General features: G+C 45.6%; 1 long non-coding RNA gene across 1 annotated transcript; it reads right to left on the reverse strand.

Annotated features, from left to right (window-relative positions):
• LOC129525823 (uncharacterized) lies at positions 1–27,756 on the reverse strand. Its single transcript, XR_008670319.2, has 7 exons — positions 26,547–27,756; positions 25,233–25,339; positions 24,977–25,098; positions 24,463–24,610; positions 15,915–20,891; positions 15,702–15,785; positions 1–9,368 (listed from the first exon to the last, which is right to left on the reverse strand). It is a non-coding gene; the product is annotated as an uncharacterized lncRNA (long non-coding RNA).
• Between the last annotated feature and the right edge of the window lie 102 nt (positions 27,757–27,858).

A 27,858-nucleotide genomic window follows, 5' to 3' on the forward strand; every position in this document is an offset into this window, starting at 1 on the left:
TGCAGTGAGCAGAGGTTGCACCACTGCACTCTAGCCTGGGCGACAGAGCGAGACTCTGTCTCAAAAAAAAAATTATTATTTTTTGAGACAGAAAAAAATTATTATTTTTTTGATACAGGTTGCTCACTGCAACCTCCGCCTCCCAGACTCAAATGATTCTCGTGCCTCAGCCTCCCCAGAAACTGGGATTACAGGCATGCACCACCAAGCCTGGCTAATTTTTTTGTATTTTTAATAGAGACGGGGTTTCACCATGTTGCCCAGGCTGGTCGCAAACTCCTGGCCTCAAGTAATCCACCTGTCTCAGCCTCCCAAACTGCTGGGATTACAGGCATGAACCACTGCTCCTGGCCCGATTATTCTTATTTTTTGTTTAGTTCTTCAGTGAAATCAACTAAGTCAGTGAGAAATTTGATGAGGGGAGGAAGTTAGTGACAGTCCAAACTCCTTTTTTATTTTTTAAATATCAAGTTCTCAGTAATTTGCAAGTGTTAAAATTCATAGAACTAGCCGGGCACGGTGGCTTACACCTGTAATCCCAGCACTTTGGAAGGCTGAGGCAGGCGGATCACGAGGTCAAGAGATCATGACCATCCTGGCCAACATGGTGAAACCCCGTCTCTAATAAAAATACAAAAATTAGCCAGGTGTGGTGGCGGACATCTGTAATCCCAGCTACTTGGGAGGCTGAGGCAGGAGAATTGCTTGAACCCGGGAGACGGAGGTTGCAGTGAGCTGAGATCGTGCCACTGCACTCCAGCCTGGGAGACAGAGTGAGACTCCGTCTGGAAAAAAAAAAAAAAATCACAGAACCAAGGTTTATAAGCATAATGCATTTGTATGAAGAATAATCATTCATAGCAGATTGGAATAAACCCTCCTAAATGTCTTTCTAAAAGCCAGATTTGAAACTTATTTTGATATTTGATAAGAATTTTCATATTAGGCTGACAATCAATTCAGGTTCCTGGTTGGCTGCATTATTAATGCTAGAGCCCCCCCTCCTTTTTTTTTTTTTTTTGAGACAGAGTCTTGCTCTGTTGCCCAGGCTGGAGTGCAGTGGGGCAATCTTGGCTCACTGCAGCCTCCCTGCCCCCTAGGCTCAAGGGATTCTCGTGCCTTAGCCTCCAGAATAGCTGGGACTACAAGCACCTGCCATTGAACCCGGCTAATTTTGTATTTTTAGTAGAGATGGGGTTTTGCCATGTTGCCAAGGCTGGTCTTGAACTCCTGCCCACCTCAGCCTCCCAAAGTGCCGGGATTACAGGCATGAGTCACCACATCTAGCCAGAGCCCTTTTTTTGAGTACAAATGCTCAGACCTCCCTTCTTCCTTTTCCCTACCACATTCTCTGCATTTGGCTAGAAGGGCAAGCTTTGTTTGTGATGCACTTTGAAAGGAAGTGAAGAGGTCTAAGAGGTAAAGCTGCAACAGAAAGCTAAAGGCATAAAAAATGTCCCAATGGCCAGGACTTTGCGGGTACGTGGAGGCGGGGAGCTGAAAATCTTAATTCTCTACCTCCTTGTTTTTCATGCAGAAATGAAGTTCTTTATCTCATTCAAAGGAATTAGCCCAGAGAAGCCCTTTTCCCTTACAATTTTCAGGTCTAATGTGAATGTTTTGGACAACCTTTAGACTAATACAGTGGATCTCAAGCAGGGGTGATTTTGTTCCCCTGGGGACATTTAGCTGTGTCTGGAGATATTTTTGGTTGTCACACCGGGATGTGTGTGGGAGTGCTACTGCATCAAGTGGGGAGATGCCAGGGGTGCTGCCAAACGTCCCACAGTGCACAAGACAGCCCCGCAACAAAGGGTGATCAGAATGCCAGTAGTGTGAAGGTGAAAAATCTTGGGTTAATAGGATATTATTTAGGTTTTTGACAGATTTTCCATGCTTTGAGGTCAGTTAAAAGGGTAGTGTGTAAAATTTTTATTATAAAAGTATAAACACTAGAGGGCAGTACCTGCCCGATAATTGCAACGGATGTGACTTTGGGGGGGTCTCTGAAGGAAAAAAAAAAAGAAGTTAGTGATTTAGGTAACTGGAAGATAAGTGACTACAGGAGACCCTTAAAGAAGTATTTAAGTAATTTTAAATCAAAAGACAGTTTTGCTTGGTGTGGTGGTGTGCCTGTAGTCCCAGCTCTGCTTGAGCCCAGGAGATGGAGACCTGTCTGGGCAGCATAGCAAGACCCCCCCTTTTTTTTTTTTTTTTAAAGAGTTTTAACAACTACTGCTTCTGAGGTCAGGAAAAGCAGAACAAGCAGTTTTTTCTTCTGCTTTTCTATAATGATGGCTTGTGAGCTTTTGCCAGAGAAAGGGGAAAATTCGCACTAGGTTTTCACACACACAAACACTAACGTCATTGCCACTTACACTATTTGCTCTGATGAGGCAGATGATGGAAAGTCGCTATTCCTAGGGCATGTAGATCATTGTAATGCTGTGAGAGATGTGTCTGGAACAGGGGAACTTGGAGCAGACAGGCAAAACATCACGACTGAGTCCGTTAGACAAGTCAGAATCTGACTCAGTTCTTTTTTTTTTTTTTCGAGATGGAAACAAAAACTCCAGCCCAGGCTGGAGTGCAGTGGTGCAATCTCTGCTTGGCTCACTGCAACTTCCACCTACCGGGTTCAAGCGATTCTTGTGCCTCAGCCTCCCCAGTAGCTGGGACTACTACAGTAGCTGGGCACGCGCCACCATGCCCAGCTAATTTTTGTATTTTTTTGTTGTAGACATGGGGTTTCACCACATTGGCCAGGCTGGTCTCCAACTCCTGACCTCAGGTGATCCGCCTGCCTTGGCCTCTCAAAGTGCTGGGATTACAGGCATGAGCCACCGTGTCCAGCCTGACTCAGCTCTTTTGAAACGGATCAATAATATCTAGTTTGTTGCTTGAAGCTATTTACATTAGCTAGCTATGCAAGAATGTAGTACAATTTTCTGTTTTCTCCTAAGGTTCAGTCCAATTTTAAAAAATGAAACAAATAGGCTGGGCGTGGTGGCTCACGCCTGTAATCCCAGCACTTTGGGAGGCTGAGGCAGGTGGATCACGAGGTCAGGAGATTGAGACCATCCTGGCTAACACGGTGAAACCCCGTCTCTACTAAAAATACAAAAATTAGCTGGGCGTGGTGGTGGGCGCTTGTGTTCCCAGCTACTCAGGCGGCTGAGGCAGGAGAACGGCGTGAACACGGGAGGTGGAGCTTGCAGTGAGCCAAGATTGCCCCACTGCACTCCAGCCTAGGCGACAGAGCGAGACTCCATCTCTAAAAAAAAAGAAAGAAAGAAAGAAAGAAAAGAAACAAATGGGGCATTTTTTGTTTTTAGTGTCAGAAATCTGGGCTCAAACCAAGTTTTTGGATATGTTAATATAAGCTGACCTCACCTCTGCCCTCAAATAGGACAAACCATTTGCTAAATTCACATTAAATCTACACATTCCTGGCTGGGCGTAGTGGCTCATGCCTGTAATCCCAGCACTTTGGGAGATCAAGGCAGGTAGATCACTTGAAGTCAGGAGTTCGAGACCAGCCTGGCCAACATGGTAAAACTCTACTAAAAATACAAAAATTAGCCAGGCGTGGTGGTGCACGCTTGTAGTCCCAGATACTCAGGATCTGGGCGTGAGCCCAGATCACGCCACTGTAGTCCAGCCTGGGTGACACAGCGAGACTCTATCTAAAAAAACAAAAAACAAAACAAAAAAAACCCCAAAACTGCACATTTCTTTTTATTTATTATTAAATATTTAAGGTACACAGTGGTATCAAGAATGGACATTGATCGACTTGTCAGTTTAAAAAATGAAACATCAACAATGCAGTTGAAGCCCCCTGTGCACCCTTCTCCAGTTGTATCCTTCTCCTGCCTCCCCCTGACATCATTCCCAGGTAAATGAGTTTGATGTGGAACATTCCTTTTTGTTTTTTGAGACAGAGTCTTACTCTGTCACCCAGGCTGGAGTGCAGTGGCACAATCTCGGCTCACTGCATCCTCTGGCTCCCGGGTTCAGTGATTCTCCTGCCTCAGCCTCCTGAGTAGCTAGGGTTATAGGTGCGTGACAACACACCTGGCTAATTTTTGAATTTTTAGTAGAGATGGGGTTTCGCCATGTTGGCCAGGCTGGTCTTGAACTCCTGACCTCAAGTGATCCACCTGCCTCAGCTCCCAAAGTGCTGGGATTACAGGCATGAGCCACTGCGCATGGCCTGTTCAGACTTTTATTATATATGTTAAATATGCTCAGTAATATATAATTTCTGCATATTTAAAATTTGTATATAAATGACGTTGTAACTGTTCTTCTGTAATTTGTGTTTTCTCTTAAATAGGTTTGTAAGATCATCCATGTTGGTTGATACATGTAACTCCAGTTTTTGTCTACCAACATTTTTGGTATCTGCATACTTGCTAATTCACATAATGATGTTATGAACATTCTCATGTGTAGTTGAGTTATGTGTATGTGAGAGTTCTTTTTGTCTGTTTGTTTTTAAGACAGAGTCTTGCTCTGTCACCCAGGGTGGAATGCAGTGGCACGACTTCGGCTCACTGCAACATCTGCCTCCTGGGTTCAAGCGGTTTTCGTGCCTCAGCCTCCCAAGTAGCTGGGACCACGGATGCGCGACACCACACTCAGTTAATTTTTGTATTTTTAGTAGAGACAAGGTTTCACTATGTTGGCCAGGCTGGTCTTGAACTCCTGGCCTCATGTGATCTGCCCACCTTGGCCTCCCAAAGTGCTGGGATTATAGGCGCGAGCCACTGTGCCTGGCCTGTAAGAGTTCTTTAGAGCAGGGATTGGCAAACCATGGTCTGGCCCGTGGACCCTCCACCTTTTTTTTGTTATGACCCAGACACTAAGGTGTTTTTTACATTTCTGAATGGCTTTTAAAAATGGAAAGACTAATATTTTATGACACATGAAAATTCAAGTTTCAGTGTCCATAAGTAAAGTTTTATTGGAACAGCCATGCTCATGCATTTATATATTACCTAAGGCCGTTTTCAGGCCTAGTGAGTGGTTGTAACAGAGATTGGATGGCGTGCAAAGCCTAAAATATCTGGTATCTAATTCTATGCAGAAAATGTTTGCTGATTACTGCTCTAGTGTGTACGTGGAATGAAATTGCTGGGTTCCACATATTCATTTTTTGCTGTCTTATCAATTAGATCTATTTTTTAAAAATGCAAAACTCTATAATCTGTGCATCAGATTATATTTTCTAAAACCCTTTTTTCTTTCCTTTTTTTTTTTAATGAGGCCTCACTATGTTGCCTGGGGTGGATACAAATTCCTGGGCTTAAGCTATCCTTCTGCCTCAGCCTCCCGAGTAGCTAGGACAACAGGCATGTGCCAGCCTGCCCAGCCTTTCTGAAGCTCTTAAACGAACATAAAAAGAACTCTCTGGATCTTATGTTTTCATTTTGTTTAAGTAATGAGCTTTAAATACATCCTTGTATAGCTTCCTTCCCTCTCACTTCAGTGGTCCTGATTGTTGTAGTGGTAAGGAATACCAATTAGGTTTATCTTTCTTTGGAGTGGAGAAAAGACTAGGAAAATAACAGACTCGTATAATTTTTGAACTTCAAGATCTTTTTTTTTTTTTCAGACGGAGTTCTGCTCTTGTTGCCCAAGCCAGAGTGCCATGGCGCAATCTCAGCTCATTGCAACCTCCGCCTCCCAGGTTCAAGGAATTCTCCTGCCTCAGCCTCCCGAGTAGCTGGGATTACAGGCGTGCGCCAACTCGCCTGGCTAATTTTTTGTGTTTTTAGTAGAGATGGGGTTTTACCATGTTAGCCAGGCTGGTCTCGAACTCCTGACCTCAGATGATTCGCCCGCCTCGGCCTCCCAACATGCTGGGATTACAGACATGAGCCACTGCTCGGCCCAAGATCTCTTTTAAATACCCAAGAATAAGTCAGCTAAAAAACACAAGTGTTGGTCACTGGCTTTTATCGGTCACTGGCTTTTCTGCCTTCTACTAGAATATAGAGTCCATAAAGACAGCAATTTTTGTCTACTTTTGTTTTTACTTGTAAAAATGCCTAGCATGTAGTAGATGCTCAAGGAATATTTATTAGTTGAATGAATATGAAGAACTCCATTCATCTGGATGAAAGCTTGAAATTCACTGAACTATTTGGATATAATACATTAATATTTAACAATACTGTATTTGGAATTATGGAAGGCACTTCCTGTTTTCTTCTTCTTCTTCTTTTTTTTTTGTGAGACTGAGTTTCACTCTTGTTACCCAGGCTGGAGTGCAGTGGCTCAATCTTGGATCACTGCAACCTCTGTCTCCTGGGTTCAAGCGATTCTCCTGCCTCAGCTCCCGAGTAGCTGAGATTACAGGTGTGCACCACCACGCCTGGCTAATTTTTTGTATTTTCAGTAGAGATGGGGTTTCACCATCTTGGCCAGGCTGATCTTGAACTCCTGACCTCGTGATCTGCCTGCCTCGGCCTCCCAAAATGCTGGGATTATAAGCATGAGCCACTGTGCCTGGCTAAAAAGATTTTTAAAAAATTACTTTATTGAAGTAAAATTCACATGTGAAAATATTTCTATTTTTACATTTTGGAAGGCTGTATTATTTGATTGGGAAAAGATAGATGGGCTGTGCACATTTATTTTTTGTTTTTAAATTTTTTTGTTACTCCACACCCTGAAGAGTCCCTTATTGTTGATTCCCAGGGTTGAGGACTGAGTTTTTTTTTTTTTTTAATTAGTGCTGGTTTCTATGGGATGCAAACTTTTCTCTAATAGCTGAAAGCAGAGGCTTCTGGGTGCTTTCAAATTTATTCTTTCTTCACGGTTTTAAAAGAGGCCCTTGCCTCTTCTGTGTGTCGTTATGCGTACTGGAGTGCAGAATAGAAAATGCAAAACAAGAGAGCCGTACAGGAGGTTTTTCTTTTTAAAGGAGTTGATAGACAAATGGCACAGAGTTCACTGTTCTTGCCAGCTGAGAGTTTAGCTTCCAGAAAGCACTACTTTAGGGAACAAGTGAAGCAGTGTGGAGGGCCTGAAAGGCTTCATTGACACAGCAGCCGGGAGGCTCTTGTAGCACATTGTCTGAGGTGCGGTGCCTTCGGAAACCAGCTCTCTAGATGTCTACACCCCCAACATCCCCAAAGCTGAAAACATTCGGGTTTTTTTTTTTGGTTGTTTTTTGCCATTATACTTGGTTTTCCAAGTGAGATTCCTGGAAAGGTATTTGCTTTTATTTGTTTTTGTTTATTAGTTTCCTCTGGGTGTCAGTCAGTTCTTCACATGGTCACTTGGCTTACTTGGTAGGAACGTGGGGGATCTGGGTGGTGGGGCTGAGGCAGTTTCCCCAACAAATCACTGGTACGGCATGAATGCGTTTGTTTTCTGAATGAGAATCTAAGTGCTGCCACAAAAAAGGCATGCTGGGGTAGAAGAAATAAGGTGAATTTGAAGCCGACAATTGAAATCATTATTGATAGTTTCCTAGTTTTCCTGAAGGCTGATCTGGAGAGATGGAAGTCTAAGCTAAGGAATAATAGATCTATATCAGTGAAGTTGTAGACTCACTTGTAGGCTCTGAGGGTCTGTCCCAGGGAAGACACAATGATCCATGGTGTGTTGGTTTGGTATAGAAATGCCAGGGCCAGGCAAGCTCTTCATCCGTGGTTTTTATTCAGGTATTAATAGAGCTCCTAGTATGTGTCTGGCCTTGAGAAGGGATGTGGCTTGTGTTCCTGCACTTTGAGGAGTTTTGAGTCATAAACCCATAGACCACGGAAGATCCTTAGAGATCGGCAGTCCTCCTCTTACCCTGCAGGGAGCACCAAGGCCCAGAACATTGGCTTGCTCAAGGTTACACAGAGAGTTAGTGGCGGCCTCTTGAGAGGCCAGATCTTTTTTTTTTTTTTTTTTTTTTTGAGACGGAGTCTTGCTCTGTCGCTCAGGCTGGAGTGCAATGGCCCGATCTCGGCTCACTACAACCTCCGCCTCCCAGGTTCAGGCGATTCTCATGCCTCAGTCTCCCGAGCAGCTGGGATTACAGGCGCCTACCATGACGCTTGACTAATTTTTCTATTTTTAGTAGAGACAGGGTTTCACCATGTTGTCCAGGCTGGTCTCGAACTCTTGAGCTCAGGTGATCCGCCCGCCTCAGCCTCCCAAAGTACTGGGATTACAGGCATGAGCCACAGCGCCTGGCCTGGAAGCCAGATCTTTTTACTCCCAGTTTGGTATTTTTCCATTCAACTACCGTTGAAAACGCCTCATAGTTGTTAGAGAACAGTTCCAGAGAATATATAATTCAGTGTTAAATTGAATAATCAACTGTTACTGCATAGGGGGAGAGTTCATTGTTCACTGGAACTATCTGGAAGTGTGACAGATTTTGAAGAATGGGAATGGTGTGGACATTCCAAAACGACCAGAAACCTTGTCTCTGTTCTGTGATGTTTGGGGATGTCCATGAAGAAATGTATAACCCTCAATCCAAGTGTGAAGCCTTTGCACATGCTGTGGGAGCAGGCATGTTCAGGGAGTGCCCCTGCTGAGCATCCTGCAGACTGATAGGGAGAGAGACATATTGTGTAGAGAACACTTTCTCCCCAAGCAAAACCAAAGCAAGGTGGGGTGGAGGACCCAGGGTGGGAGGGGAAGTGGAGTCCAAGTGATTCACAGGTTTTCATTACACATTTGAGGATGAACCTAGGTCGCTAGAACTTTGACTCAATGACAGAAGGGGCCTTTGTGGAGGTCTTGATGTAAAAAACACGAGTCACCTCTCAGAACCTCTGCATAGCTGCTAGAAGTTAGTTCTCAACCTTAAAGTTCCTTCTTTTTCTAGAGGATTGCTGAAAGCAAAAGTAACAATCTAAACCATCTGCCACTTAAATAAGAGGAGATTTATTGCTTTTAATAGAAAGGATGCTTGTTCCAACAGAACGGTATGGCTCAGAGAAGCAAGCCTGGCTGGGCACGGTGGCTCACGCCTCTAATCCCAGGACTTTGGGAGGCGGAGGTGCGTGGATCACCTGAGGCCAGGAGTTCGAGACCAGCCTGACCAACATGGTGAAACCCCATCTCTACAAAAAAAGACAAAAAATAATTAGCCGGGTGTGATGGTGCACCTGTATAGTTCCAGCTACCTGGGAGGCTGAGGTACGAGAATTGCTTGAACCTGGGAGGTGGAGGTTACAGTGAGCTGAGATTGCACCACTGCACTCCAGCCTGGGCAATAGAATGAGACTGTCTCAAAAAAAAAAAAAAAAAAAAAAAAAAAAAAGAGGCAGCTGCGGCTTCATCTCTTTGGCCTTCCTGAGCATATATTCTGGTCACTGCTCTGCCGTCAAGCTGTGGAGTAGGGGGGATCCCTAAAGAGCAAACAGCAGGTATGAGTGTTAGAGACCAGAGACAGCAATGCTGATTCAGTGCATAAAGTACACCAATATGCAGTTTGGCTGGAGTTTAGAGCATGGGGCAGCCCTGATGTGTCTATAAGGGGAATGGAGAGGAAGGACAAGGCCAAAGAAAGAAGCGACTAGGATCACAGAGGCCCTGTAAACCGTGTTAAAGAAGGTGGACTCTACCTCAAGGGCAGTGGGGACTATAAATATCAGATTTAAAATTTTAATTTTTTTTTTTTTGATATGGAGTCTTGCTCTTGTTGCCCAGGCTGGAGTGCTATGGCATGATCTGGGTTCACTGCAACCTCTGCCTCCCAGGTTCAAGCAATTCTCCTGCTTCAGCCTCCCGAGTAGCTGGGATTACAGGTGCCTACCACCATGCCTGGCTAATTTTTTCTTTTTCTTTTTTTTTTCCGTATTTTTAATAGAGACAGGGTTTCATCATGTTGGCCAGGCTGGTCTCAAACTCCTGACCTCAGGTGATATGCCCGCCTCGGCTTCCTAAAGTGTTGGGATTACAGGCGTGAGCCACTGCGCCAAGCCAGATTTAAAATTTTAGATCACTCTAACTGCAGTGTGAACATAAGAAACAGTAGAGTTAGTGACACTAATTAGAAGACTGTTGCAGTCGTTGGAGAGAGAGGGGTTGATGGCCTGAACCTGTAGAGGCAAAACCATGAGTAGCAATGTTGGCACTCAGGGCAAACAACTCAAAATTGACCTTCAAACAGCTCTGTAATGCAGGATACAGCCAGGTGTGACTGGTAATATGCCTTTTGATAGTTTTCAATTTAACCAAATGGTCTGGATAACCAGGTGTTTTTTTTTTTTTTAAACAAGTATGTTTTAAAGGAAACATGCCCCTTGAGATTATGGAATTCAGGAGCAAAGCATAGTCCACTCCTGTATTTGGGCTGGGGCAGAGGCAGTGGGAAGGGGGTGGTAATCAGATTTGGGAGATACTTAGGAAGTAGGGTGGACAAGTAAAGCTTTGAGTAGAAAAACATGTTTAGTTAAAGTTGTTTTTGTTTTGTTTGAATTGAATTAGTAATATATGCCATGGTAAAATTCAAACAGCACTAAAGGAATACAATGAAAAAGTGTCTCCTTAACCAGAGTCAGCCATTCTTAACAGTTCTTGTGTATTCTAGAGCTTTTTGTGCCACTGTAAGCCTATATTTAATATTTATTTTTTATAAAAATTGGAACATACTATACACCTTGCTCTTCCCTTTACTAATTCACTTAACATTATATTTTGGCAGTCTTGCTATATCTATTTTTGGTTTGTTTCTAAAGAGACAGGGCCTTGGTCTGTTGCTCAGGCTGGATTGCAGTGGTGCAATCATAGCTCACTGTAACCCCAGACTTCCTCCTGCCCCTGCCTCCAAGTAGCTAGAACTACAGGAGTGTGCCACCATGCCCATCTAATTTTTAAATTTTTTATAGAGATGGGCTCTCCCTATGTTGCCCAGGCTGGTCTCAAACCCTGGCCTCAAGTGATCCTCCTGCATTGGCCTCCCAGAGCACTGGGATTACAGGTGTGAGCCACCATGTCCTGTCTACTTTGTTCTTTTAATAGTCCATTGTTTGAATGTGTGCTCTCATTATTTATTTAAACTAGTCTCCTTTTTTTTTTTTTTTTTTTTGAGACAGGGTCTCACTGTATTTCTCAGGCTGGAGTGCAGTGGCGTGATCTCGGCTCACTGCAACCTCTGCCTCCTGAGGTCAAAGTATCCTCCCACTTCAGCCTCCTGATTAGCTGAGACTACAGGTGTGTGCCAACACACCCAGCTAATCTTTGTATTTTTTTTTAGAGTCGGAGTTTCACCCTGTTGCTCAGGCTGGTTTCAAACTCCTGGGCTCAAGCGATCCACCTGTCTCAGCCTCCCAAAGTGCTAGGATTACAGGTGTGAGTCCAGCCAAATTGGTCTCCAAATTGATGTACATTGGGGCTGTTTCTAATTTTTGATATTTGAGTTAGATTTTTTAAAATTAGCTTTTAAATAAGGGAAGAGACACAAAATAATGAAGGAAGAATTCTAGGTGGTGAAAAAGATTTACACATAAATAGGGACCACTAGTGTCTTTGTGTCTGACGGACTACTCTTGACTTGCCTAGGCCATAGGATGAACATATTTATGAGGAGGGAGGTGGGAGAGTAGTGGGTGTTTCTGCAAACCCTTGAGTCTATGTGTAGAATTGGGATGTGACTTAAGAACTGGGCATTTCTAACAGGGTCAGAGTGAAGCTGGCTATAGCCACTTCTTCTCCAATTAAAGATCTTTCAGGGGAGCAGGCTGCCACAGCTGTGAACATTGATCATACTCCGCTCCAGTAAAAATGCCTTCCTGCCCGTGCACAGACGTCACCCTGTTGTATCCTAAATCCACCTGTTGTCATAGTTGTTTCTCTGGGAACCCCAGCCATAGTAAGAAATATGAAGTACTGGCCGGGCGCGGTGGCTTGCCTGTAATCCCAGCATGTTGGGAGGCCGAGGCAGGTGGATCACAAGGTCAGGAGTTTGAGACCAGCCTGGCCAACATGGTGAAACCCTGTCTCTACTAAAAATACAAAAATTAGCCGGGCACGGTGGCATGCGCCTATAAACCCAGCTACTTGGGAGGCTGAGGCAGGAGAATTGCTGGAACCAGGGAGGTGGAGGTTACAGTGAACTGAGATTGTGCCACTGCACTCCAGCCTGGGTGACAGAGTGAGACTCCGTCTCAAAAAAAAAAAAAAAAAGAGAAAAGAAGTATTTGTGAAAGAAAATGTTTGCTGGCTTGAGTAGAAAGTTGTGTCAGGGAGGAATGATAAATGGGCCATTTGTTTAAGACCACCCCCAACCAGCTCTTCCTTTTCTTTTCTTTTCTTTTTTTTTTTTTTTGAGACGGAGTTTCATTCTTGTTGCCCAGGCTGGAGTGCAACGGTCTGATCTCGGCTCACTGCAACCACTGCCTCCTGGGCTCAAATGATTCTCCTGCCTCAGCCTCCCGAGTTACAGGCATGCAACACCACACCCAGATAATTTTTTTCTTTTTTTTGTATTTTTATTAGAGATGGGGTTTCCCCATGTTGGTCAGGCTGGTCTCAAGCTCCTGACTTCAGGTGATCCACTTGCCTCGGCCTCCCAAAGTGTTGGGATTACAGGTGTGAGCCACGCGCCCGGCCAGCTCTTCCTTTTCATGTAAGCATGCTCTTAACTTTTCTGCTGGAGTTGGAGAAATTTGTTTTGATGCAGCCATCTGCCAGTTGCATAATCTTGGGTATGTTTCAACATCTCCAAGCTTCAGTTCCCCATCAGTCAAATGGGCATCATAATTCCCACTTGGCACAGTGTTGGGAAGATTTATTGAGCCAATGTATGTGAAAGGGCCTATGTTTCATTTTACTTTTTTGCAAGGCCTTGTCACAATGGAGTTCCTAAGGCAATGTGTAATCCAACCCAAGATAATAGATACCAAAATGTTCTATTCTTTCCTGGGGTGTGACTGCCAATGTTACCTCCCATACTCTCAGCCTGTGTGCTTTACTGAAACTGTCTCTGAAAGTTCATCACTTTCAGGGAATTCATACAAGATTTTTTTACATTTGTATAGTACTTTATAGCTGTCACAGAGACCTTAGCAACAATCATCTAATTTGAACCCCCTAGCAAACCTTCTGGGGCAAGGCACATTTTATCACCATGTTACAGATAACATAAACGAGGCTCAGAGAGAATGATATAAAGAAACTGAGGGCCGGGCACGGTGGCTCACACCTGTAATCCCAGCATTTTGGGAGGCCAAGGCGGGAGGATCACTTGAGGTCAGGAGTTCAAGACCATCCTGGCCAACATGGTGAAACCCCGTCTCTACCAAAAATATGAAAGTTAGTCAGGTGTGGTGGCACACGCATGTAATCCCAGCTACTCATGAGGCTGAGGCATGAGAATTCCTTGAGCCCAGGAGGCGGAGACTGCAGTGAGCTGAGATCGCACCACTGCACTCCAGCCTGGGCGAGAGTGAGACCTTGTCTCAAAAAAAAAAAAAAAAGATCCAGGTGCCATGTCTCATGTCTGTAATCCCAGCACTTTGGGAGGCTGAGATGCGTGGATCACCTGAGGTCAGAAGTTCGAGACCAGCCTGGCCAACATGGTGAAACCCCGTCTCTAGTAAAAATACAAAAATTAGCCGGGCATGGTGGCAGGTGCCTTTAATCCCAGCTACTCAGGAGGCTGAGGCAGAAAAATCGCTTCAACCTAGGAGGTGGAGGTTGCAGTGAGCCGAGATCGTGCCATTGCACTCTGGCCTGGGCAACGGAGTAAGACTCTTGTCTCAAAAAAAAAAAAAAAAAAAAAAAAGAAAGAAAAAAAAGAAACTGAGGCTCAAAGAAGACAAATAATAAAGAGCAGAGACCAGGAGTAGATTACTTCTAGACTACTTCAAGACTAAAGAGGTGAGAGGTACCTTCCCTGACCTCAATCTGCCTAGGTTTAGAATTCTTGAGTCTGTTTCCCCAATCATGTTTTGCATCCTAGCAAAATGCATGCCACTTCTAAAATAATTTTTCTGTTGAAATAATAACATCAGCAGGCCGGGCGCGGTGGGTCACACCTGTAATCTCAGCACTTTGGGAGGCCGAGGTAGGTGGATCACCTGAGGCCAGGAGTTCGAGGCCAGTCTGGACAACATGGCGAAACCCTGTCTCTACTAAAAACACACAAATTAGCTGGGTATGGTGGTGGGTGCCTGTAGTTCCAGCTACTTGGGAGGCCGAGGCAGGATAATCGTTTCAGCCTGGGAGGCAGAGGTTGCAGTGAACTGAGATGGCACCACCGCACTCCAGCCTGGGTGACAGAGTGAGACTCCGTCTCAAAACAACAACAACAAAAAGAAATAATAACATCAGCAAAATACTTCATCGTTTGTAAAACACCTTAAAATTGATGGATTCATTTGATTCTTACAGTAGCCTCCTGGGTAAGTAGAGCAAACATGAGTTATTCTGTTTTTCAGATGAGGAAATAGATGTGAGAATTGAGACCTGCCCAATGTCAAACAACCAAGGAGCAGAGCTGGAACGGGAAACTGACTTTCTGGGCAGCAACTTCAATGCCTTCTTATAGGTTCATTATTGTTGTTATACTTCTATTATGTTTCTATTGTGCTGTGTAATTTTTTTTTTTTTTTGAGATGGAGTCTCGCTGTCGCCCAGGCTGGAGTGCAGTGGCACGATCTCGGCTCACTGCAGGCTCTGCCCCCCGGGGTTTACGCCATTCTCCTACCTCAGCCTCCCGAGTAGCTGGGACTACAGGGTGCCTGCCACCTCTCCCGGCTAATTTTTTGTATTTTTAGTAGAGACGGGGTTTCATCGTGTTAGCCAGGATGGTCTCGATCTCCTGACCTGGTGATCCGCCCGCCTCGGGTAATTTGTTTTTAAAAATTCAAATTAGTTAACCTCTTGTAGACATTCATTAAAATACATTTGTTGAGCACCTGTGTAAACTGCTCACCATCTAGTTGGGAGAAAGGTAAATAAACAAACAGTTACAAAAACAAAACATACTTTGCAATTTGGAGACTTAATAAATGTTTTTGATGACAGTGTGATGACAGCTTGTACTCCAAAATTAATAATCACAATGAAGGCTGGGCGTGGTGGCTCAAGCCTATAATCCCAGCACTTTGGGAGGCTGAGGTAAGCAGATCATGAGGTTAGGAGTTCGAGAACAGCCTGGCCAACATGGTGAAACCCAATCTCTACTAAAAATACAAAAAAATTAGCCAGGTGTGATGGCGCATGCCTGTAATCCCAGCTACTTAGGAGGCTGAGGCAGGAAAATCGCTTGAACCCAGGAGGCGGAGGTTGCAGTGAGCAGAGATCATGCCACTGCACTCCAGCCTGGGCAACAGAGCGAGACTCCATCTCAAACAAACGAACAAAAAACCCACAATGGACTTTTGTGAAATAAGAGAGAAAGCAGCCACACGTTTATATACCCATGTGCATAAGCTCCCACCACACACCAGTGAAATCATCTGAATTTTACATTTCAATAAGTAACTGGCACCTTCTTGGCATATTAATCTGTAGGAAATTATAGGCTGCAGTGTTGTGGTATATTATCAGAGAATGTCAAGTAGATTACAGTATTATGTTACTTTGACATCACTGCCCGGCATTGCTTTGGTCTTTTCCTTACTAACAGATACATTTACTAGAACTCATTTCAATGTCATGTAAAAAAAGATAATTTATAATAATTTCCATTGTAAACAGAATATTTCTTGCTTGATCATAAAGACTTCACTTACTTCTGTCCTCTTGCTGTTTGGGGTCATGATTGGTGTCTGCTCACCCTTCCCGGTTCTCCAGAGCAACATGTGACCTGAAGCCAACTTGGAAAGAGAAGAAACAGGTCAAAGAAGAGAGCAAAGGTTAAACAGAACAGTGTGTTATAGCACTCGATCTCGAATTAAAAAAAACAAAAGGTAAAACTCCCCTGTGTAGTGAAGAATTGATTTTACCCAAAGAGAGGTCTGGCTTTGGCCCTCGGCTACTGGGAGATGATCTCTAGGCCTCTGGAATGTCCTGCCCAATAGGAATGTCATTGTTTGCCTGAGGAGTTTGGCCACCAGATGCTCAAATGATGTGATTTATAATGGGGGCTCTGAAACACGCCATATCAGTTCCAGCCCCCATAGGGACTGGAGAGCAAAGGTCAGTCATGCAGGCAGCATGTGGTCAAGCTCCAGCAAGGGCTCTGGACACCAAAGACTCGGGCAAGCTTTCCTGGTGGCAGCACTCGCAAGCACTGCCACACCTCGTAGCTGGGAGGGGCAGTGATGTCTGGAACTCCACAGGAGAAGGTGCCCAAAGCTTCCCGTGTGGCTCTTCCCAGACTTTGCCCTCTGTATCTCTTCTCTTGGCTGGTTCTGATTTGTACCCTTTTGCTGCAATAAAAGTTTAATTTATCATAAGTATAGTGCTTTCCTGAGTTCTGTGAGTCATTGTAGCAAATTATCAAACCTGCAGGGGTAGTGGAACCAACCCCTGAACTGGCTACTGGTATCTGAAGTGAGAGTGGCCTGAAGTGGAGGACTGTTCCTTACCCTGTGAAGTCTGGCCTGAATCCAGGCAGTTGGGGTCAGACATCACTGCATTTCCCAAAGCCTGCTTTTAGATTTTGATTTTGACACTTTTTGACACTTTCTAGCTTGGTTACTTCTCTCGATTTCATTTTTTTTTTTTTTAAGACAGATTCTTGCTCTGTCACCCAGGCTGGAGTGCAATGGCACGATCTCAGCTCACTGCAACCTCAGCCTCCCGGGTTCAAGTGATTCTCCTGCCTGAGCCTCCCGAGTAGCTGGGGTTATAGGTGCCCGCCACCACGCCCGGCTAATTTTTTTTGTATTTTTAGTAGAGATGGAGTTTCACCATGTTGGCCAGGCTGGTCTCAAACTCCTGACCTCAAGTGATCCACCCGCCTCGGCCTTCCAAAGTGCTGGGATTACAGGCGTGAGCCACCGTGCCTGGCCGGCTTCAATTTTTCTAATCCTTAATTTGGGGGTCATACTTGTCCTATTTTCTTCACAGGGTTAATTATGAAGATCAAAAATTAAATAGTGTGTGTGTGAGAGAGCTATTGATGGCAAACAAGAACATGCTATCTAAAACTGTAAAGGACCATCAAAAGGTATTACTTTTATTACAATGGAACTAAATGGTGGGGATAATGTGGTGGAGATGTACATGTGTTAGGTAAGGCTTTCTTCAATCATTCATTACACAAATAAAGATTGAGTTTAGGTGTTGGGGAGATAAGTCAGGGCCCCGCCCTGTGCGGGCTTCTATTCTACCCAGGGAGAGAGAAAATAAAGAGGCAACTGAGGAGAATAATTAGACTGTGGTCATTGTTGTGATGGAAGCAGAATGATAAGGTAACAATTCTGTTGGAAGGGGTGCCTCTCAAGACAGAGCAGCCAGAGAAGGCTCATAAGAACTGATGTTTGGATAAAGAAGTTAAAAAAGAGAACAAGGGTATTTTAGGCAGAAGGAATAGCAAGGGCAAAGGTCCTGAGGTGGGAAAGAGCTGGCGTGTGTACAGAACAGAAAAGAGATCTGTGTGTCTGGCCTGGGGATAAGGTTGGAGATATGCATGAGTCAGAAGAAGAAGGATCTTTTTTTTTTCCCCTTTTTCTTTTTTGAGACAAGCTCTCACTCTGTCGCCCAGACTGGAGTGCAGTGGGACTATCTTGATTCACTGCATCCTTGACCTCCCAGGCTCAAGTGGTCCTCCCACCTCAGCCTCCCAAGTAGCTGGGACTATAGGTATGCATCACCACGCCTGGCCATTTATTTGTATTTTTAGTAGAGATGAGGTTTTGCCATGTTGTGCAGGCTGGTCTCAAATTCCTGGGCTCAAGCTATCTGCCTGCCTCAGCCTTCCAAAGTGCTGGGATTACAGGCATGAGCCACTGTGCTTGGCAGAGAAGGGCCTTATTTGCCAAAGAAAATATTTGGATTTTTAAGAGTGACATGAAATTAGGATGGTTTTAAGTAAAGTGACATGAACTGCTTTAAGAAGACACTCCAGGCTGGGCGTGGTGGCTCACACCTGTAATCCCAGCACTTTGGGAGGCTGAGGCTGGCAGATCACCTGAAGTCGGAGTTCAAGACCAGCCTGACCAACATAGAGAAACCTCGTCTCTACTAAAAAAAAAAAAAAAAAAAAAAACCAAAATTAGCCGGGCATGATGGCGCATATACCTGTAATCCCAGCTACTCGGGAGGCTGAGGCAGGAGAATCACTTGAACCTGGGAGGCGGAGGTTGTGATGAGCCAAGATTACACCATGGCCCTCCAGCCTGGACAACAAGAGCGAAACTCTGTCACACACACACACACACACACACACACACACACACACAAAACAAAAACAAAAACACCCACACACATACAAGAAGACACTCCAGCTGCTGAATGGGGATGAGGGGAGGCAAAGAGACATCACCAGACTATGTAGGGAAGGAGCTGGCAGAGGAGAGATGGAGAAATGGTCATATTCCAGCTATGCTTTAAGGTAGAACCAAAAAGACTTGCTGATGGATTAGATGTTGGGGATGGGGAAGACAAGAGGAAGAAACGTTTGTCAGCTGCCTCCTCTGGGAAGCAGATACTGAATGAGGAGTGTAAGAGGCCTAAGAGGGAGTGCCTATGAGAGGGGACAGGAAGCAGGGTTCAACAAGGAGAGCCTCAGACTGAAATGCAGATAGAATCTTGGGCAACATATTGGGGAACTCCAGAGCAAAGGTATTTCATTAGAGGGGTTCGCATAGGGCAGAAATGTTCAGGCCCTAAGAACCCCTCCACTCTGCTCAGTTACTGGCCAGAGCCTGCTGAGAGCAGTGTGCCTTGGCTGGAAAACTGAGACAGATCCCTCAGCACTAACAGCTGGAGGCTGACAGCTAACTGTCCTCCTTGCAGCTGAGCAGCAAGTTCTTTCTTGAAGACAATTCCAAGTGGGGCAACTTCATGGCTACCACAGTCTTCCTTTTGTACCATGTGGATCTACTTTCCACACACATTGAGGGGTAGCTCTTCCGGGGTTTCAATGGGCTCTTTTCTTGAAGGGACTTAGTTAAGGGAGGTCAGTGGGTTAACCACAGGCTGTTGCTGCAGTTGGTCTTGCAATAGGTAACATCATTTCCCTCCTCCATTATCCATTCTAAATTCCACTCTCCCTCTCTGCTAGAGATGACACCACTGTCATTTCTGCTGGTCTCGATAGCCTACCAGGTGGCGTAGCACAACCCTGATTCCTGAGAGGCTCTGAGTCCCTGATCACGTCACCCTTCACAGGCTGGGCTGCACTTGCCATTCAGGTCACCATTGGGCATGAAGGGTATCATCAAGAGGTGCTCAAGTGGCTGACCTGAGTTTCACACATATTCCTGCCTTATTGTCCAAGAGCAGTTCTAGCTCCTTTTGTTGATCAGGCTCTATATCCCTGCCCCAGGCCCACACAAAGCTGCACCCTCTAGAATACAGGCTGGAGCACTATTCCCAGACATGGAATATGTTTGCTGCCAGAACCCTCCAGGCATTTTAGTTCCTTCTTTGTGCATGCAAGATGCAGCATTTTGTCTTTTGTTTCAGAGGCAACGTCCTAGTACACCCTTTACCACTGGATTCCAAAAAACTTTATGGGAGGGGCAAGCCCTGGAATCTTCAGAGAGTTTATGTCTCATTTTCTAGAGTGCATGTGTCTTCCCGAGGCTTTCAGGTGCCAGCCACCTCTTGCTATTCTCCCAAATTAGCCTAATGTCATTGATGAATGGAGCATTGTGATATTCTGTGGGAAGTCCAGATGATCTAGATCTTTTCTGAATGTATCATGACATAGATTGGGAGAGTTAACAACAACCCTGGGGGCCGGGGAATCTAAATGAATATTGTCATCCAGTCCATGTGAATGCTGTTTCTGATTCTCTTTCTTGATCGAGATAAAGAAGAATGCATTTGCCAAATCAATGGCCAAATGTCATGTACTTGAAGCCATATTTATATAATCTAGCAATGACACCACACCCTGCATGATCACTCGGGGCTTGAGCTGAGCTAGGAATCGTCTATGGTTATTTCCCAGGATCCATGTGTTTTCTGCAGGGGCCAGGCTGGTGAATTAAACAGAGGTATGACACAGACCACAATCCTTGCATCCTTGAGGTACTTAAGGGTGGCAATGATCTCTATCTTCCCTCTGGAATGAGATATTATTTTGTATTTGCTATCTTGGCTGGGTGAAGGGGGACGGACACAATTTCAGAGGCTTCCACTGACCTTCCCCACACGATAGCTCTTATATCATAAAGCAGGGGGCCCCATATCGGGGCTTCCCCAACTGCTGAATATACCAATCCCAGTTATACATTCAGGGACTGGGGCAATGACCACCAGGTGGAGCCATGGCCCCGGTGGACCCACTTGAAGCTGGACATCAGCCAGAATCCCCATTTTACCTGACCTATAGCCCATCATTGTAACAGGGGCCATAATGACATTTCAGGTCTTTGAATATCAGTGTCATTTCAGGCCCTGTGTCTAGTAGTCTTCAACATGTCTGGATATTCCTCCTCTCCCAGGCGACAGTCACCCAGGACTGGTGGAATTATTACAGTGCACACTTGCTGTGATGTTGCAGGGACCTTCCTCTCGGGGACTCTGTCACATTTTCCCATTCAATAGATTTCAGGTCTGAAAAATGTCTCAGGTCTAGGAAATGAGAAGGAATCATGACTTTTTTTTTTAGTGTTCTTAAAACATATATTTTATTTTAAATAGTGATAAAAACATAACATTTTCAGCTGGGTGTGGTGGTGTGCGTTTGTAGTTCCAGCTACTTGGGAGGCTGAGGTGGGAGGATCGCTTGAACCTAGGAGGTCAAGGCTGCAATGAGCCGAGATACTGCCACTGCACTCCAGCCTGGGCAACAGAGCGAGACCCTGTCCCCAAAAAAGAAAAAAACCACACACAAAACAACATTGATCATCTTAACAACTTGTAAGTGTACAGTTTCATAGTTTTAAGTATATTCACAGTGTTGTGCAGCTGAGCTCTAGAGCTGCTCATCTTGCAACACTGACCCCCCCATACCCAGTAAACAACAACTCCAAATTTCTCCCTGCCCCTGGCTCCTGGCAACCACCATTCTACTTTATGTTCCTATGAATCTGACTACTTTAGATACCTCATATAAATAAAATCATACAGTATTTTTGTCTTTTTGTGACTGGCGTGTTTCACTAAGCATAATATCCTCAAGGCTCATCCATGTTGTAGTATGTGACAAGATTTTCTTCCTTTTTAAGGCTGAATAATGTACATGTCCCATTTTATTTATCCTTTCACCCATCAATGGACACTTGAGTTGCTTTCTTTTGGCTGTTGTGAATAACGCTGCTGTGAATATGGGTGTGCAAATATCTCAAGACACTGCTTTCAATACTTTTGAAGTGGGATTGCTGGATCATACGGTAATTCCATTTTTAATTTTTTGGGAACACTCAGACTGTTTTCCACAGCAGCTGCACCATTTTACATTCCCACCAACACTGCACAAGGCTTCCAATTTCTCTACTTCAAGACTTTTTATGGGGGCAACTGTGCTCAGCCTATTCTTGCATTTGTTTGATTTGCCCTTGTTGGCTGTCTGTTAATTTTATCCCTAGGGATATCATGTTCTATTAATCAACTTAATTTCCCCTTGACTGGCTTTTTTATTGATTGATTGATTGAGACAAGGTCTCACTCTGTCACAAGGATGGAGTGCAATGGCACCAGCCTAGGAGGCTCACTGCAGCCTCCAACCCCTGGGCTCAAGGGATCCTCCCACCTCAGCCTCTCAAGTAGCTGGAACTACAGGCACATGCAACTATGCCTGGCTAATTTTTTTTTTTTTTTTTTGAGATGGAGTTTTGCTCTGTCGCCCAAGCTGGAGTGCAGTGGCACGATCTCAGCTCACTGCAAGCTCTGCCTCCCGGGTTCACGCCATTCTCCTGCCTCAGCCTCCTGAGTAGCTGGGGCTACAGGTGCCCGCCACCACGCCCGGCTAATTTTTTTTGTAGTTTTAGTAGAGACGGGGTTTCACCATGTTAGCCAGGATGGTCTCGATCTCCTGACCTCGTGATCCGCCCGCCTCGGCCTCCCAAAGTGCTGGGATTACAGGCGTGAGCCACCGCGCCTGGCCATGCCTGGCTAATTTTTAATTTTTTTTTTTTGTAGAGACAGGTCTTACTACGTTGCCCAGGTTGGTCACAAATCCCTGGCCTCAGGTGATCCTCCCACCTTGCACCGGGATTACAGGCATGAACCGCACCTGGTCTTGACTGGCTCTTTGACTTTGCTGGTCATTGAGAGAACTGTGACCACCTGGCCTTTATTGCTTGGCATTGGGGAGGGGGTCGGTTATTTCCATTGCTATCAACAATCCCAGCTTTGTTATGACCTCTCCTACCTTCATCCCTGGCCCACTGTCTGTCTAGCTCCCATTTTGTTTATTGATGCTGGTGCCCCCCTCACCAATGCTGTGGTAAAGGATGTGTGTCTTCCATGGAACACAATCCCACGGTGAGTCTTTAGACCTCAAATAATACATTCCAACATGTCTACTTTCCTAAACTTTTAAATTTCTTCCTCACTGCTGATGTGGAGGAAGCATTGAAGTTCAAGCATTTCAACTGGGCTGCGTGGGTCATTACTTTTTCAAGGCTTGTAGGAGCACAATAATATTCATATATCTGAACTATTACATGGGGTCCTTGCTGGAGTGTAAATCCTGTATCCCAAGAAAGTGCCCCTAAATTAATAAACTTTCTTATCCAGGTTTCTATTCTGATATTCTCAAAACTCTAGGTCCGGCTGGGCACAGTGGCTCACGCCTGGAATCCTAACACTTTGGGAGGCGGAGGCGGGTGGATCACTCGAGGTCAGGAGTTCGAGACCAGTCTGGCCAACATGGTGAAACCCCGTCTCTACTAAAAATACAAAAATTAGCCGGGCGTGGTGGCAGGTGCCTGTAATCCCAGCTACTCGGGAGGCTGGGGCAGGAGAATCGCTTGAACCCGGGAGGCGGAGGTTGCAGTGAGCCGAAATCGTGCCACGTGCTCCAGCCTGGGGGACAGAGCAAGACTCCATATCAAAAAACAAACAAACAAACAAAAAACAAAAAAAAAATTCTAGGTCCATGGGAACCTCCCCTGCTCCTGCGGGTACATGCTTGGTTTAGTTCCTTTCTTCCTTGTAAGGCCCAGCACATTCTTGGCTCTGAATTACGTGGTGACTTATGTCCAGTTATTCTGGTAGCCAGAAGAGGAGATGGGGCTGATCTGGCGGGGCACTCCTGTTATGTTTCAAGGAGAGATCTCTGCATTGCCTTTCCTGGGCAGCAGGTGGTGCTAGCTCTTAATAGAGAGGGGTGGGCCCTCTTAGCAGGGTATGTGGGGTCAGAGGAATCTGGGAACCAAAATCTTCAGGGATCTCCACCATCCAAGGTACCAGATGTCCCCATTCTGCGTGTTGGAATCCCAGCCCAGGTTTTCTCAGCCAGGGCCTTGATCTTGACGGGGCAGATCTACCTTGGCTGAGGCTTCTAGCCACCTGCCTCAGCCTCAGTGGGGTGTTAGTTTTTGAAGCTCCTGGTTGCTATCAATTTCTGAGTTCTGTCTATCTTTTATGGCTCTTCTATTGCAGGCGATCTCTTGCTACCAAAGAAGCCCCTGGCCCTCACACTTAGTTTCAGTTGTTTGCTAAGTGCCTTTCCTTATCTTTCTGTACGATACCAGTGCAGCTGAGTAACAGCCAATTCCTTTGTCATTGTGTGCTTTGTTCTCCTGCGCATTTTTGGTGTGTTTTAATTTTAATGTTAAAAATGGACACACTGTAATTGCCCATCCTTATGGGGTACAATTTATCTCTGTACTTTTCAAAAGCCTGAATCGTTTCACTGACCAGGTGGTCCCTGCCATCAGCTCATTCTCCTAAATTACCAACGGTGAAAGTTTTTCTTGCTGGAGACTGTTGTGGTCTCTTATTTTTCTGTCAAATTCTGCTTGCAAACTGAAAAGTTTCTTTTTTAGTTCCTCTTTCCTGCAATACCTTACCAATCACAGCTAAGAAAAGCCTGTTGCTACTTTTAACATTCTGCCTGGAAGTCTCTTTAGCTACCTCCAACAAATTTATTAGGTATATTTTCTAGCTCCCAAGATACCACAGGTGACAGTTTTGTGAATGATTCTACCGCCATATAACACGGGTGGTCTTTCTCCCGTGCTATAGCAGAGAACTGCTTTCTCTGAGAGCAGTTTTCTCCCTGCTCATCCAGACTCTGTAAGTCTCCTTGCTGCCCTTCTAGGCTGTCTGCTGTTGGGTCCCAAGATCAATGCCACTTGTTTCAGGTTTTAGTTAGGGCAGCATCCCACTTCCAAGAAACAATCTTTGTTTTAGTATCTATTGCTGAGTAACAAACCACCCCAAAACCTAGTGACTTAAGACAGCAATGGTTTGTTAGTTTCTCACAGTTCTGGGGGCTGGCCGAGCGGCTGGTCTCTGGTCTTGCTTGTGTGCTGCTCCAGCTGTGTCTGACTGGAGGCTTGGATGCTGGGACAGATCCATGTGGTTTCATGGGCTCATAGTAAGGATGCTCGCCCAGGCTTCTTAGAAGCACCTGAATTTTAAGAGAGTAAAGGAGTGGAAACTACAAGGCCCTTTAAGGCCTAGGCGCTGGAACGTACACAGCACATGTTCTTTGTTCTATTGGGCAAAACAAGTCACTGGCAAACCCAGATTCAAGCAGCAGTTGGAGAGAAAGCAATACCTCTCAAAAGGGAGGAACAGCAAACTCATATTGCAAAGGAGCCTGCAGTGGGGCTGGTTCACTGAGGATCACTATTTAGTCATTTATTACATTTATAGCACATTTAAGATGCATGTTAGATACCCAGGTAAAGATGTCAAGTTGACACTTAGCTCTAAGTGCCAGAGAGGGAAATTTAGGCTGGAGAAATAAATTTGGGACAACACATCAACATACAGATTTGGTGTGTCTCGGAATCATCCTGCCCTCAGGGTTGCCGGCTGCTGTATAAGTCTGGACTGTGCATGAGTTGCGGTACAAGCGGAGTGCGGCCCTCTGCAGCCAGAGCTGGGTGGAGGCTGGGGCAAGAGGAACATTGTGTTTTTGAGTCCACTTCCCTATTTGTGCACAGAGTATTCCACTAGTGTTCTCTTCCCCGCCTCCCCCACTTGATAGAGCCAAAAACATTAGGGATGGTATTAGGACAACTGACCTGCATGCCAAGGACATAGGACAGGAGACTATGCCACTGCCTTGTTTTGCCACTTCAAATCAGGAACCTTAGGAGAAAGGGGCTGTTTGCTGTCATGGCTTTAATATCTGGAGGAAGGGAAAGAAAGAACGGACATGAGCCTAATATTTTTGAAAGAAAGGGGTGATTTCTGAGCCATCCCAAACCAGCAGGAAGGACAGGGGTGATAACCCCAACTCGTTCACAGCAGGAAGCAAAGAGGAGAAGGGATTTGGTGTTGGAGACCATGACACAGGTCAAGAGTTCTAGTGCTACTTGCCTTTCTATGAGTTACTTTTCCTCATATTAAGTCCTTATGAAAGCCGCCTTATGTCCATGGTTTCTGTAGCTGCACCAGCCTCTACACTTCTGATAGTTCAGGAGGAGTTGGGAATCTGTATTCTCCAATTGCTCCCCAACCTTAATGCACTTAACAAGTGTGTTCTCCACACTTTTTAACCCTCCAAAATCCCGTTTTTAAACTGGTCCTGCTAATTTTTGCATTCTCCCCATCCTTGCTTCCAACCCCAGGGTTGGGGTGAGGTTGGGGTGGGCCATGTACAAGACTTTCTGGCTCTATCTCTCATTTTCTGAGCAGAGCTGGGCTGCACTAATTGACCTCAAGGGTCTCAGCTGTTCTAAGTGGGGTGTTTGTTAGCTCTTGTTAGGCTTGTAATTAGTGCAAGGAATCTAGGTCAGAGGCAACGGGTTGGAGTGATGGTCTCCTGGGGCATGACTAAAGGTGGGGAATAGCAAACAGCCTCCTCATTCTGTGGGTGGGACTTGTGTCACACACAGAGACAAATAGACACAGGGTCACATGCAGAAAGGCGGTCAAACTCTGCTGTGTGTGCACGAGTATGTGCATGAGTATGAGTGTGTGTGTGTGTTCGCTCCTGCATTTACTCGGGTTTCTTTCCAACCTCTCCATATATGGCGTGGCTCTAGAGCAGGCTGGGGATTGGCTGCTCCTGTTGGGAGACAGGGAGGTAGTAAGAAAGCAGAAAGAGAAAGGAACCCAGCGTAGAGAAGGGAGTGACGAAGTGGGGGGTGGGGGCAGTAGCTGAGCTTGAGAAGGTTGCAGAAGTGGGCTGGGACTGCTTGCCTGTGAGGTTTAGATAGAAGAGAGATTCTTAGAGACTCATTTCCTGGGAGAATGAGGCAAATTTATTACTGGCAGAGGGGTTGGGAGAGCGGCTGGGGAAGGAGGTGAGAGCTGTTTCCCCAGGGACAGAGCTCTAGGCTCAGAACCGCATGGTATGTGAGGACCAGGGCAGGAGTTAGAGAAATTTGCACCTTTCTTTTCTCCCTGGTAAACCTATGCTGTGGAGATAGAAGGAAATCAACTCATCAGCGTTCCAGGCCAACACCCCAGACATTCTTCCTGATGGAGGGAGCCGGGACTGCAGTTCCTTTATCCCTCCTCAGGCCCCTGGCTAACAACCTGATGGGGAAGGACAGGAAAAGTTGAGGAAAATGTCACTGAAATGAGAATTAAGATTTCGTTCTTTACCTGCCTCTACCCCTCACCCCATCTCAACTCTGTGTCCTGGGTTCCACCCCTTACCCCGTCTCCCCAACCTAGGGCCTCCGGAGGGCACTTCCCTTTGCTTCATCTGTGTAAGAAGAGAAGGGAGCAGAGCGGTTGGGAGTGGAAAGGGAGGGAGAATAAGTGCACCCTGAAAGTGTCTGGGGGCAGCTGTGTGCTGAGAAAGTTGCCCCACACAGCTACTGAGCCAGCCCATTTGCCATGCATCACAGTTACCGGGGGCACGGAAGGGAAATATTGCAGGCAGAGGGGCTAAAATGATGGAGTGAGGGAAGAGAGGCACTGGGAGGAAGGGAAATGAACGTAAGCACCTTCCCATCCTTCTGTCACAGTGCCCAGGTTCAATACAAATGCTTCAACAGAACTCATGCCAGCAGCCTACCACAAGGGTGCACCTTAAGCGATTTTTCTAGTGGGAAGCCTGGTTCCATGCTAAGCTCTAAAGTTCTTGAAGACCAGGGACCATGCTTTCATCCCTTCTGGCTCTCTCCTCTGAAGAGAGAGGTCCAGCACAGCCTGTGGCCTGGATCTAGCTAAGTGACAGTGACCCCACCCCGGCGGCCTCATTCACACAGTGCTCCTTCCAACTGAGCTAGCAGCTCACTGCCCAGAGTCAAACCAGTAACAGTAGCTGCAGTGGTCACTTTCTGACTGACAGGCATTTTCCATATTGTCCTCACCCATCCAATAGCTCTGCAGCTTGCAGATGAAAAAAAACTGATACTCGGAAAGCATGTGCCTTGCCCAGAGCCTCATAATCAAGAAGTAACAGAGTTAGAATTTGAATCCAGATCCATCTGGTTTCAAAGCTGGGCTCATTTCACCACCCTAGGGCCTGGATGTTCCAGTAACTGCTGGAGAACTGGAAGCTGTTGGTTTTAGAGCCTGAAGCCCAGGAGCACAGTGCCCGGCTCCTCTCTTACTGTTGTGAGGTCCCCGATCTTTCTTTTCTGCTTCTCTCACCTGTCATTCTCCTCTCTAGTGTCTCCCTCCATCTTCTGGCTCCCCTGGGAGCCACAGATAATTGACATGTTGGGATACACATGTCATTTGTGCTTT

This window comes from Gorilla gorilla, chromosome 1 (genome assembly GCF_029281585.2).
Source record: "Gorilla gorilla gorilla isolate KB3781 chromosome 1, NHGRI_mGorGor1-v2.1_pri, whole genome shotgun sequence".
NCBI classification, from domain to species: Eukaryota; Metazoa; Chordata; class Mammalia; order Primates; family Hominidae; genus Gorilla; species Gorilla gorilla.